Raw genomic sequence first — 12,454 nt, forward strand, 5'->3', positions numbered from 1 at the left:
CTGCCAGTGCAACCAGTTCGAGTTTAACTTTGCTGCGTTGCGTACACGTAAGCCGCTTAGCGCAGGCTCAGGCCCAGGCCCGATTGAGGTCGGCTCTAGTTGAACAGGGAGCTTTTCAGTTAGTTGTTTTTCTGCTACACATATGCGAAGAAGGTTTTTCCGTACTGCTGCTGCGGCTGGCTGCAGTTCGTTATTGTTTAATTTTCATCCATTTTCTTTTTCTGGTTGAGTGAAAAAGTTGTTCCAGAGGTTCTCATGGCCGAACAGAAAGTGCTTGCTGGTGCAAAATTCTAATTAGAAAGTGGGTGCGGTGACAGTTTTTGCTGCGTTTTGGCATGGATATGAGATGAGTGATAGTGCCGAGTAGGTCGCCGATGAAGAAAGAAGAAATTTTATTCAAATTAGGAGAAAAATATTTCTACACATTTTTTCTGCTAGATGTGTGAGTGTATGTGGAATTAACGGCATTTTATCTTCAGAAATAAGTTCAGCAGTGTAACATAAGAGGTGAAAAAAAATACAGAAGAGTGTTGAGGAAATCAAGGTATCCTCCAGTTATATTAAGCAGTTGAAGGAGTTTAGTGAATGTGATGCTTACAGAATTGGGCTGTACTTGAAAATCCAAGGGTTTCATGAGAAAATTGGAATACCATTACTACATTACACCGACAAGTCTATAAGCTGTCGACGGAATATTTTGGATCAGTGACGGATTTAGCAACAATTTTATAATCAGAACGGAATATTAAAACTGTGCATACTCAGCTACACATTCGGTAAGTATGTGCAAACTGCAACCAACCGGTATTAAGCAACGTTGCTTTCACGATAGCGTATGACTAAAATGTACTTACAGTATTTCATTGGTTCTTGTGCAATAAGGAACGTCTTCGTTTCCTTTTCTTCAAACCAATTTAACCTATCCATTCGAGCAGTTCAGACAGCCACATAGCTCCATCGTTCACACAGGAGGGCTTGTTCGATCGCCATACAGACCGAATATCACAGCGAGGCAGCGAGTCCAGCCAGAGCCAGACACATACGTGGAACATTTGTCTGTTATTTTATTTTCCGCTCATCACTGTTCGCTCGGTCGGTCCGATTCAGGAAAACGCGAGGCAACTCATTATTCCCTACACCACCCGGGTTCTGCTGTTGCTTCTTACCACTCTCTGCTGCTGGAGTCGGAAGAGATCACCGTAGACGGGTAGGGCGTTGATGTGAGGTTTTCTGTTGAATCAATATACTGAAATTTGGAAAAACTTTTCAAAAAATAATTTAGTACTTTCTCCTGTATACATCTCATTATTTTTATTATATTTTCGAAAAAAAACTGTGGACACAACTGGAAGTAGAAAGCACTTTTTATAAAAAAAAGTTTAGGCGACATTGAGTCAAAGTAGATAAACTATATTTACATGTAAGTGCATCTTTGTGACGAAATTATCTCCCAGTTTAACGATTCAACAGATGCTAAACCACGAACCGAACGTAGTGGGGCTGTGATGTTTAGTGCTAAAAAGAAGACATGAACTGTTAAGTGCTAAAAGACAGTCTCAGGTAGACTGTAAACATATACCAATTAACTATTTTAGTATTTTTTAAGAATTATGGTACATAACATTTAGGATCGTAATTCTTCTATCCATTGGCTGTACAGTTGAAGTGCTGCTGAAGCACGTGGAGTAGACTTAAAACTTACATTGCCATTGGCATTGCCAAATCGTGTAAGCCATCTAAACTATCTAAATACTTCGTTGGCAAATAACACGGTTTCCTATTCACCGAATCCAAAGCAATCTTTCTTGGAATTTAGCCTTTTTCTAGTCTTTTCCATTAGAATTTGTTGCACACGACATGTGGTCACCGGAAGCTCCAACTCTGCGCGGATTAGTGATGCTGTTCTGTTAGAGTTCATTGCAATTTCTCAAATTTTGCATGCCTTATTCGCTGTGTGGTTATCTTTCCTCTCATCTTTCGGTGTGGTATCAGCTACCACTATTTTTCGAGAATTTTTTAATAGATTTTGAAATAAATTGTAGATGAATTTCTTTAAAACTAATTGGAGTAAGTGTACCCTTAGTAGAGGTAGTATCAATGTTGGTGGTACTTGAATATAATTCGCCCTCTAAGAGATAGAATGCAATTATACTTCTCATTAACATTTATTTATACACATGTACCTGGATTGCACAGTTTGCTTGAAATAAATACAGTAATGTTCCGATTTTGTCAGCTTCCGATTTTGTCTACCCCCGATTTTATCAGCTTTTTATCCCGATTTTGTCAGCTTTTGTGCTTTTAAACATGATTTATCACATCCTGCTAGAAACTATTCTGATTGTCTGGGGAGAGTTTTTCAACAAAATGATGCCTTCTTGCGAGTAATTCGGGGTCAAAATCAGGGTATTTTTATAGTAAAAGATCTATAGTTCCTAAACAAGCAAAGATAGAAGTATACTATAGTCAGCAATGTTCTGTATTTTTACTATCTGTAAAACTTTGTAAAAGAGGAAAAACTCATTCAACTACAAAAACAGCCGAAATAGAAAAATAGAATTTTCCGATTTTTCATTTATCAGAAATAGAATTTTTCTATCTTTGCTGAAGAGATATAAGGTTACTGTCTACAGCAAAATATCTTGTATTTATATACTGTAAAACTTTGCAGAACACATCAATATGTTATATTGAAACCGAAGAAAAATAAACTTTTTATTGCACTTTTAGGGGGATTAATACAAATTTGAATTTCGCTGGACGATAAAACTTTTAATTTTAAGAAACTTTTCCGAAGGTTCCATAAACCTAAAACCAAGTTTTCCCGCTCCCGTTCTGGACCAGTGTGCTGTGCATCGTTCATTGAGCTTTCGGTTGACCAATTTAGGGTTAAAATTTAATTTTTAGTAGCAGTCTTCGATATTGCAAGGTCTCAAGTCTTGAATTTTGAAACAAAATTTCCGGTTTTGTCTTTCCCCATTTTGTCAGCCCAAAATTCAACATGGGGCTGACAAAATCGGAACATTACTGTATCTTTTTATAGCGGTAAAATAAATTCGAAAAGGTCTATCAAAAATTACTAGAAACAATCAGCTGGGTTTGTTAAGATTTTCTGAGTAAACCTTAATCTGCATAGCTGCTGAAGTAGGTCTTGAAATCTGTCGTTTTTTCAATGTCATTTTTATTTATGAAAGTTAAATCTGTCGAAAATATAAAGTGAGTACTTGCTCTTACTTAAGCATAAAGAGACAGTTTGTATTAACTTGTATTATAGTAATTGGATGTTCAATGAATTACCATCGTTATGGGCACACTATGGCTCCACTATAGGAACCATAACACCATCATAAATTATTCTGACGGGTATTCTGACAGTAAATTAAATTTGATTATCAAATAAATTCACCCATAAGCTGTCGTAGAAGGGCCAAAAAGAGATGGCCGGACCCACAAATAAAAACACTTTGTGTGCATTCCCTGATAATAAGAATCTCATTCCAGCATTAGGAACCATTCATGTAATAATTAATTTCGCTGACCAGCTTTGATCCACGTGATGGTTTGTTTGTTCGAAGGGCGCAACATAAATAATGGGTGGCAACTAAAATTTTGGAATTTTTTTCTCAAGCTGTCAAAAAAAGACAAAGATACATAAAGAAGATCTGATTTACCGAAATTAAAGATACATTATCCATTGTTGTAAATAATTAGTGTACATTTGAAAACGGTCCGTAATCGGCTGTTCGGCGAAACTTTCGTTTGACGTCGAAACAGCAGCGTTGTACGGCCGTCATGTCCACTTTGCGAATGCATCTCTTGATTCTACCAATCAACTGTTTGCAATTCGTGGCTCTCCAGTTATTTTTGAACACCAAGGAACTCAAAATCCCGAAGAAATCTTCGATTGGGCGCACTGAGACAGGTTTTTCGGGTCGTGGTTTTTGGGTAAAAATGGGATCGAATGAGTATTCAGGAACGATTGTGTTTTTTTTGGCGTATTGCGATGATGCTCTATCCGGCCAAAACACGTAATGTCCATCTGCATGATGTTTTTGTAGAAACGGGATCAAAATTTTCTTCAAACATTCGTCTGGTGCATCTTAATTGTTAGTCAAACCAGAGGGCTTGTTGTTGAAGAAACGAGAAATTGAACGATGTCCTTCTGCGTCCATAATTTTGGCTGGTCTGCCACTACCTTGCTTGCGAATAGTTGTTGGGCATCGTAGGATATGGTAAACAGTCGATGGCGCAACATATTTGCCTTTTAAATGTTGTACCGTATACTTTTTACCGAGATTTCTGTTGCAGATCGTAGAAGTCTACAACGCGCTCCCGAAATGCTTTTTGTTTCATCGCCATTTTTAGCAAAACCGGGCAAGCATAAACAAAACAAAATATATTAACAAAAAGAGGAGAGAGTAAGCTAACACATACACACTCTCATTTCTCTTTGAGCTTGCATGTTGTTGAGCATAAGGGCCTCGAAAAAATTCCAAAATTTTAGTTGCAACCCGTTATTGTTTCAAACCTTCAGGAGTTCTAATGATTCCGGTTGAGTACTCACTCCTTCGTCCAACCTTCCACTCATATGATGCCCCAGTGTTGTTACTTGTTACCCTCTGTTGCGTTTGTCATATAATGTATTATAATTGGAACAATCTCACCAGCATTCTTCAATATCGAAGTAGGGCAGAAGACCTATTTTCAGTCTATTAAACGATTACTTCTATTTCTTCAACCTTATCAAGTTCTAGTGGCGCCAAACAGCTAGTTTTAATGTTCATTTAATAAAAAAACAGCAATTTATTACATTTTTGAGAAAATAGATATAAAAATTTTAAAGTAAAGAAAAGGCTAAATTCAGTAGGCTGAAAATACCCTCCCGTAGCCTATATATTTCGTTTGGACTTCCAAGTTCCAAGTCATCTGCGTATCCTAAGATTTGGTAGCGCTTGTATGTGTGTACTTCTTCATTCTGTTACGATCTCTTATCAAGTTAACCGTATGAGCCTAGTAAGTCACCGGTCTGGACTTCCCCATCCAACCACAAATTCATGGAGACCAGAGGTCAGATGAATCAAATAAATAAATGATAAATGATTACAATCCACCGACTGTACGCGCGATGTTCCTCATCTTCTGTCAGTATATATCGACGAAGCAGCATACAATGCTAGAAAATAACCTTTCTGTTTGAGATAAATTTAATTTTTAAAGATTCCAACGGTCATTTGTAGAAAGATCAAGAATGTTTCAATCGTATCGTGTGCTATTTCATGCATATTCATTCTGACATCACTGTATTTTTACCATAACCATTAGGCCATTACAAATATTTTATAAAGTTTTTGTAAAAAAAACTAAGAGATTTGTTTAATCGACTAAAGAAATATGCCTTTCAAGTATTTTTACTTCAAAGTTTTAACATGAGAACCAAATATATCTTTGCCTTTTATATGTATTATTTTTCATGCAAAAATTAACGAAAGAGACACAAGATCGAAAGAAATTTTTTTTGCCGATTTTCGGAAATTCCAGTGTTCGAATTTTCATTTCTGTTTTGTGTTAGACGCGTTCCACACACTCGGTACACTCATTTTTCGAGTTCTTTAGGCTGTAGAGTTCACAGACAATTTTATTAAAAAATTTGACTTATATCGCACAAATTATTGTTAAACTTCTCGGTCGGTGGTTTCTACAGCACAATTTGTGTGTCTAAAAATAACCCAAATCAGATACGTCGCTACATTAATAAAAGGGGTTGCGCAGTTTCCTTTTGTCCAGCGCCTCTATGGTTCAAAGGTACACGGGTACCAGCGAGGCGGTGTTGTGGGTTCAAATCCGGTTATAATCTCTGATTATAGCTTGGTTCGACCCATGCACCTTCCAGCATTGGACAAAACGTAGGAGTCACAACGACAACTTGTTAAGCGTAGCTACCAATTACCCCCCCCCCCTTCCTTTCCACTCTTTCCCCACCATTCCCAAAATTTTCATTACTTTCCCCTACCGTCCCTCCATCAATTGTAGAACTATCGTTCCAAAAAAAATATTAACTCTTTGTGTCACGTTTTAAGTCACTCAGTTAACTTGGTGCATCAGCTATTATATAATTTCCAAGAAGTAAGAAAAGGAAAATGTAAACCATTTATTCAAAAATTGCGGACAGGCAACAGATGGAGACTCATGAAATGAGAACCAATTTATATCCAAACAAAAAAAGAAGGCTCGATCAGCGCAATTTAAATTTCCCGTTAGATGCCGTGGTAGGCAACATAAAAAAGTGTAATAAAATATGAAACTTACACATATTATGCGTTCGATTGTTACCATTAGCCTGAACGCATCATGTAATAGGAAGCCCAAAGGAGAAAGAAAGCAAAAATGTAAAGCTGTGTGAAAAAAATTATTGAAACTGTCGATGCTGGGTCTGGTTGGCTGGGTCCGCCAGCAAAACATGTGCGCGCGGCTTGCGCTATTTGCTTTCCGCTAGACATTTTGCTAGCCCGCTGGCAGCAGCAAGTGCTCGGTCTCGTGTTACCTATGTAATGTAAAGACAAAACCTTTGCAATGTTAACAACGTAATCGAACCGCTATCGTATGAAATTCTACCCAATCGTTGATTTTCGAGGTGTTAACTTAAATGCCACCTATGTATAGTTGGGATACTAGCTAACTCCTATTTATTAATTGAACGTGAAATACCTGTGGAGAGTTGCAATGGGGAGAATTTGCTCCAGAATTCTTTGCTTTTCAGAATACTATCTCACAGTCTAGCAAATTTGGTAAACATACTTGCTTGATTCTTGCTATTTTTAACATTTCACTGAGCTCTTGAAAATATAAAAATATTTTCGATTAATGACGAGTGACAAAAGACAAAAAATTACACGTCTCCCTTGTCAAATTGTAACGCCAAACAAAAAATACCTTAGCACACAGGATTATCGGAGTACCTAGTTACGATAAGATATAAATCTAATTTCAGGGGAAGTTTACTTTTATTACTCTGCGGGTTATGAACGTACAGGGTACAGCGCAAGTGTAACTTAGTGTAGCTATGCTTTTGCAACGGGTATAATTATGATAAGAAGTGTCCGATGGCACTACAATCCGAACTCCGAACGCATCTGGCCATTTTGGAGCTGTCCAAGATAATTCGTTTCACCCACTCGTGATTAGGCAGACGAACAGAGGTAGGCTGCTAAGGCGCGCTATCATATCAGCAGTCAGCGGTAACGCAATTCTCCGAATTCCTTTGTATCAAACTAACGAGTGGCGTCTTGGGGAAGCCCTTATCAAATCGATGTCCGGTGGAATGTAAGATAAGTTGTCTACTATTCACGTGAAGCTGTCCCCTTTTCAGTTATCACGATTAATTGCTGTCTTTGATGTTTGGAGATGAAATATAAAAAGATGTCGCTTTCGTTGGACTTGTTTCGCCTTCATACATATATGCACACATCTTGCTAAGACCAGTAAACCAAAACTGATTTTTGGCTTGCTTTTGGTTAGTTTGTGCAATGGCCACTAACCGAAAATACTCGTAATTGAAATCGAATTGGATAGTTGACATCTAAGTGCCGGATATAATCAAAATGTAATCATCAAGCATTTTTTTGTATGTTAAGTTTTTAACCAAATGATTTATTGACTATCTACCAATTGTATTTAAAAACTAAATTTACAATCACGCATCGGCCTGCCAATGCACGAATAGCATGCATCATGCAATGTTGCCAATTTCCTCTACTTTTCACAGAAACCTGTTGTCCACAGGTTAACGCAGTGCTGCAGAAACGGGTATTCGTTCACCTGCGTTGGACCTGCGAAATAAATTCAATCGAACAAAAAAAAGGTCTCAGAAAACTCAAACGTGTCACGCCTCATCAACGCCATGCACTTTCACTCACAAAACGATACCGAGGTGTGCCGGGTGTGTCAACCTGTGATTTGAATCTTCATCAAAGCTCGTCGGCTCGGCTGCGTTGGTCGATAATGTTGCGTTTTGTTCCTGTTGGTTTCTTTTAAGCCTGCGGTCGAACGAAACGTGATTTCAATTTCAATGTCTTGCTTTTCGACACCACAGGAATAGCTAAAAATTGCGTGATGGAATTTATTACCATCTACTCGAAAAACACCATATAAACGGTAGAATTACGAGCAGCAATAGGCGGTCTTTTTTACGGTGTAAGTAATGATTTGTATTGGAAAGTCATATAAAGTGTGTACTTTATGGAATTAATGATTTAAATACAAGACCAATGTTAGAAAATATTTATGGAAACTCGCAACTTTGGCATATTTGGTTTTAAAACGGTTCACAATCACAACGTGAGAATGTTCATAATCGAATGTAGTGTGATGGCTATAAGTTTGTTTTATTATAACGTTTGACGACAAGGTCGTCAGAGTACAATTATTGCAGTCAGTGTGGCACCCTTCTCTTCCCTTCTTCAGTGCACCAACATGCTTCCATAGGCTAGAGAACCTTCACAAAGAAATAAAATTAGTTCAACTAACCTGTTAGCCGTAATAAAATCTTGCAACTCGAAGCAATAAATATTGCATTCTACTACAGGTTCTATTACTTTTTGCGGCATAAATTACACTAAATACTGTGATTTCTGCCCAATTGAAACTGTATCTTCACTTCACACAAAGTAATTAGCAAATTTTAAAATGATTTTTCTCAAAAATGGGTGAAGTTTATGTGCGTGCAAGCAAAAGTTTGTTTGAATATGTAATAAGAGTTGTGCAATCGATTTGTTTCGATTATCTTTTTACTTTTCGCTATGCCTCGGATTGATTTTGAAATCAGAAAAAAAACTCCACACTTGGTGCACTGAAAACGGTGTTTTCTATTAACCAAATCGCAAGCATAAAAATATCAATAAGAAGAGTTATCCATGAAGGATCTGCCTTGGTCCGGAAGAAAACCTGGTTCCAGTTAGCCCCCGGTAGATTCTGAAGTAATAACTTATATTAAACGACACCGATTGGTAACAAAGTCTTATTTGGCAAAAACACTTAAAACAAGCTTTGCAATAATTTAGTGAATCAACGTCAGGAATCAACTCCGTGAAGACATACAGGAAGCATGAGGGTTCAAAGAAATCCGGAGAGCAACAATCTCGAGCCTAAATAAGGGCACGGTAACTATTAACGGATAATAGACAACGGCAGTAACTGCATCTATATGGACGACGAAACTTACGTCAAACAGGATTCAAAAGCGCTTCTAGGACCGAAATTCTACACGAAATCGGCGGACGAGGTGGTGGACGACACCGACAGTACGATTGCGCTGGAAAAGTTTGGACAGAAGGTTTTAGTATGGTATGATATTTGTACTTGTGGTCTGCGATACGTATTTTCTTCACAAAGTGTGCAATAAATGCTCAAATTTACAACGATGAATAATTGCAAAATATATTGTGGCCCCTCTACAACCAGTATCAGTCTCCCCTCTCTTTTGGCCGAATTTGGCATCTGTACATTGCGCTGTACTACAGTTCGTCGAGAAAAACATCAATCCACCAAATTGTCCAGAGCTCTGACCAATTAAACGTTACTGGTCGATTGTGAAGAGGATCTTCAGGACATGGAACATGGAGGTATGCAAGAAAAATTGAACAGCAGCATCCAGGAAATGCACAAAACCTAGAGTGCAGAATTAGCTGGGAGGAGTTTCATCAAAAGTGCGCCCTTTTTTTCGAACCTAATATTTTGACTAATGTAAGCCATGTTATTGTTTCAAGTCGTACTGGTGTTCAATAAACCGAAAACAAATATTGAAATAATAATCATACTAATAATGTAATGTATATACTGGACACTATCACTTATTGTTCTTACAAAATAAAAATGAGCATTTACTTTATTCGCCGACCGGTTTCGGGTAGATGTTAGCCATCATCGGGGCTAGGTCCAACCGGAAGTCCATTGGACGCTCCAGTGGCTGAAAATAACAAGGCAGCAGCTAAGGCTAATATTGTAGAGGTACTTATTTATGCGTAATGCGGCCTTCAAAATGTTTTTCTAAGTCATTTTCCACCGACTGTCGCCATAGGCGGGATCATGGATGCTCGTTCTACAATGGACCCAATTTTTATTTTGCTGTAGATCCTCCAGAGGTGGCGTGAATTCTAAGTTCTCGCGTATTACCTACAGGTTTGTCTGATTTTATTGTTAAGCGACTATAAGTTGTAACCTGCTCGAGCTTGTTCGTTCCAGTAGCGAGGGAAGCCAGCTTTCGGGCTGATTCCTTTATCATTGGGCAAGTTTCGACTATGGTCTTTCACCAAACTTGGCAAACCTTTGCATTACGGATTGCACGGAGGATGAACACGAGTTTTAAGGAAAAACCTGGCATTACTCTTCGGATGATCGGAGAAGGCTGACTAACTCCTTTTAACGCAGCCAACAAGCTCGAGTACCTTGCGGGTACCGTTTGAGTGCAAATGACCTGCGGTTGTTGAACTCCTGAATAGTGCATAACATCGGTACTTCGCGTAGCTGCAGATGTAAAATATATCCTACATATAACCTCATCAGTCTTGAGCGTTTGTTCCCGTACCTGGGGCGACTCTTGATGGCATGACGATTCCTCAACCAAGTGCGCGGTTGTACTCCAGGTTATGAGTGGCTCACGACAGCGTTTGTTCTGGAACAGGCGGCTGAATTAAGAAATGTGTTATCTTGGCACTAAACCTAAGATGGCACCTACATCACGAGACTCACTAGTAAGCTAGTAAGGCAACCTACCTAAACCTACTTTACTACGAGCAATCAAGGAAATTTGACTCGAAGCACTGACACTGCAAGAGATCTGTCGCAAAGGCGAGGAGGTGTGATGGATCCGTAGCGCAAGGCCCAATTTTACCAGAAAGGTGGAGCAACCAACGAACTGGGGCTTTGTAGTGATGAGCAGAAGAAAGGATCACGTGATGAACTAGAAGGCGATCAACAACAGGAGGCGACTTATGACAGCTGTACGCCATGGAACATTAAGATCGTCATCGGGAATATGAACGCCCAGATGGGCAGGCAATGTATAGATGTATAGACCGGTGTCCGAGGCTCATAGCCTGCACACAGACACGAACGATAACGGCCAACGATACATCAATTTTGCAGCTTCCTGAGGCTTGGTGATCACAAGCGTATCAGTAGAGGATACACACCGAAGCCTGATATGCGTAGGGACGAGGAGGGAAACCTGTCTTAATCAAGCGCGAGGTGGTCGACAGGTGAAAGCAGTTCTTCGATGATCCATTCAATGGCGAAGTTGCACAAGGAGGCGAAACGGAAGTTAACCCATCAGGAGTGCCTATAAACGATAAGAAATCGGTCAGTTGAAGGATAATAGAGTCGCCGGAAAGGACCGACTCTCGGCAGAACTGTTTGAAAATGGCAAAGAACCACTATTAACAGCACTTCACTGGATAACTTCTAGGATTTGGGAGGAGGAGAACCTCTCGAAGCAGTCGATGGAAGATGTGGGTTGTGCCATCTAGTAAAATAGCGATCGGCTCGATTGCTGTAATTACCGGGGCATTACGCTAATCAACGCAACCTCGTAGACTGTAACATCGTCAGGCTTGTTTTATGGGAGCCTATGTTACTACGAAACAAGTATTCACTCCGACAAATTCTCCAGAACTGTCGGGAGTACAACTTGCCCACGCATCATATTTTCGTGGATTTCAAGGCAGCATACGATACGCTCCAGTGCGACCAGCTATGGCAGTTAATGCACGAGAACGATTTTCCGGACACACTGACGCTGGTCAGAGCTTTGTGCGTGTTCCGAGGGCACTCCCTATTGCCTTTCGAACCGCGCAGAGGATTGCGGAAAGGGAATGGACTGTTCTGTATGTTATTTAAGATGAAGGCGTGATCCGGCGAGCGGGCATCGAAACGAAAGTTACGATCTTTAGTATAAGTAGCTAATTCGTAGGCTTCGCAGATGACGTTAACATCATTACTAGAAGCCTTAGGACAGCGGAGACAATCTACACCAGACTAAAAATGGAGGCTAGGAGTAACCCAATACAATATATGGTAGTAAGAGGCTCCAGAGAAAACAACGTTCGCAACTCATGGATAGCGATTATTGCCAACGAACGACGAAAAACTGAAAGTGATTGATGAGTTTATATATTTGGGTCTCCGCCGACAATAATACGAGTAAGGAGATACAACGACACTTTTAAACTGGAAGTCGAGCTTATCTTTCTCCGCAAGATACTTCGATCAAGGAACATACGTCGCCCTCAAAGCTGCCGATGTACAAAAAGCTAATCAGACCTTTAGTCCTCTATGGATACTTTGGAATTCGGAATCCGCACAGCTCATTTCGTTAAACTGGATCTGTCGCGCGGTGAACATTTGGTCCGTCGTAGTGCGCCCTCTCGAAAACTGCACTAGTATTCGCCAACAAAGATTTAAA

General features: G+C 39.4%; 1 protein-coding gene across 4 annotated transcripts in view; it reads left to right on the top strand.

Moving 5' to 3' along the window:
* The window catches only part of LOC128744619 (myosin-VIIa), a 46,033-nt gene that overhangs the window by 1,366 nt on the left and 32,213 nt on the right, over nucleotides 1-12,454 (top strand). Inside the window, exon 2 of one of the 4 annotated variants that reach the window (XM_053841761.1) lies at nucleotides 480-776. The gene's annotated coding sequence lies outside the window, so the exon portion shown is untranslated. Of the gene's footprint in view, nucleotides 1-230; nucleotides 777-12,454 lie in introns of all 4 variants that reach the window. The other 3 variants (XM_053841758.1, XM_053841760.1, XM_053841759.1) reach the window with 3 other exon arrangements.

Source organism: Sabethes cyaneus, chromosome 3 (genome assembly GCF_943734655.1).
Source record: "Sabethes cyaneus chromosome 3, idSabCyanKW18_F2, whole genome shotgun sequence".
Classification (NCBI taxonomy): Eukaryota; Metazoa; Arthropoda; class Insecta; order Diptera; family Culicidae; genus Sabethes; species Sabethes cyaneus.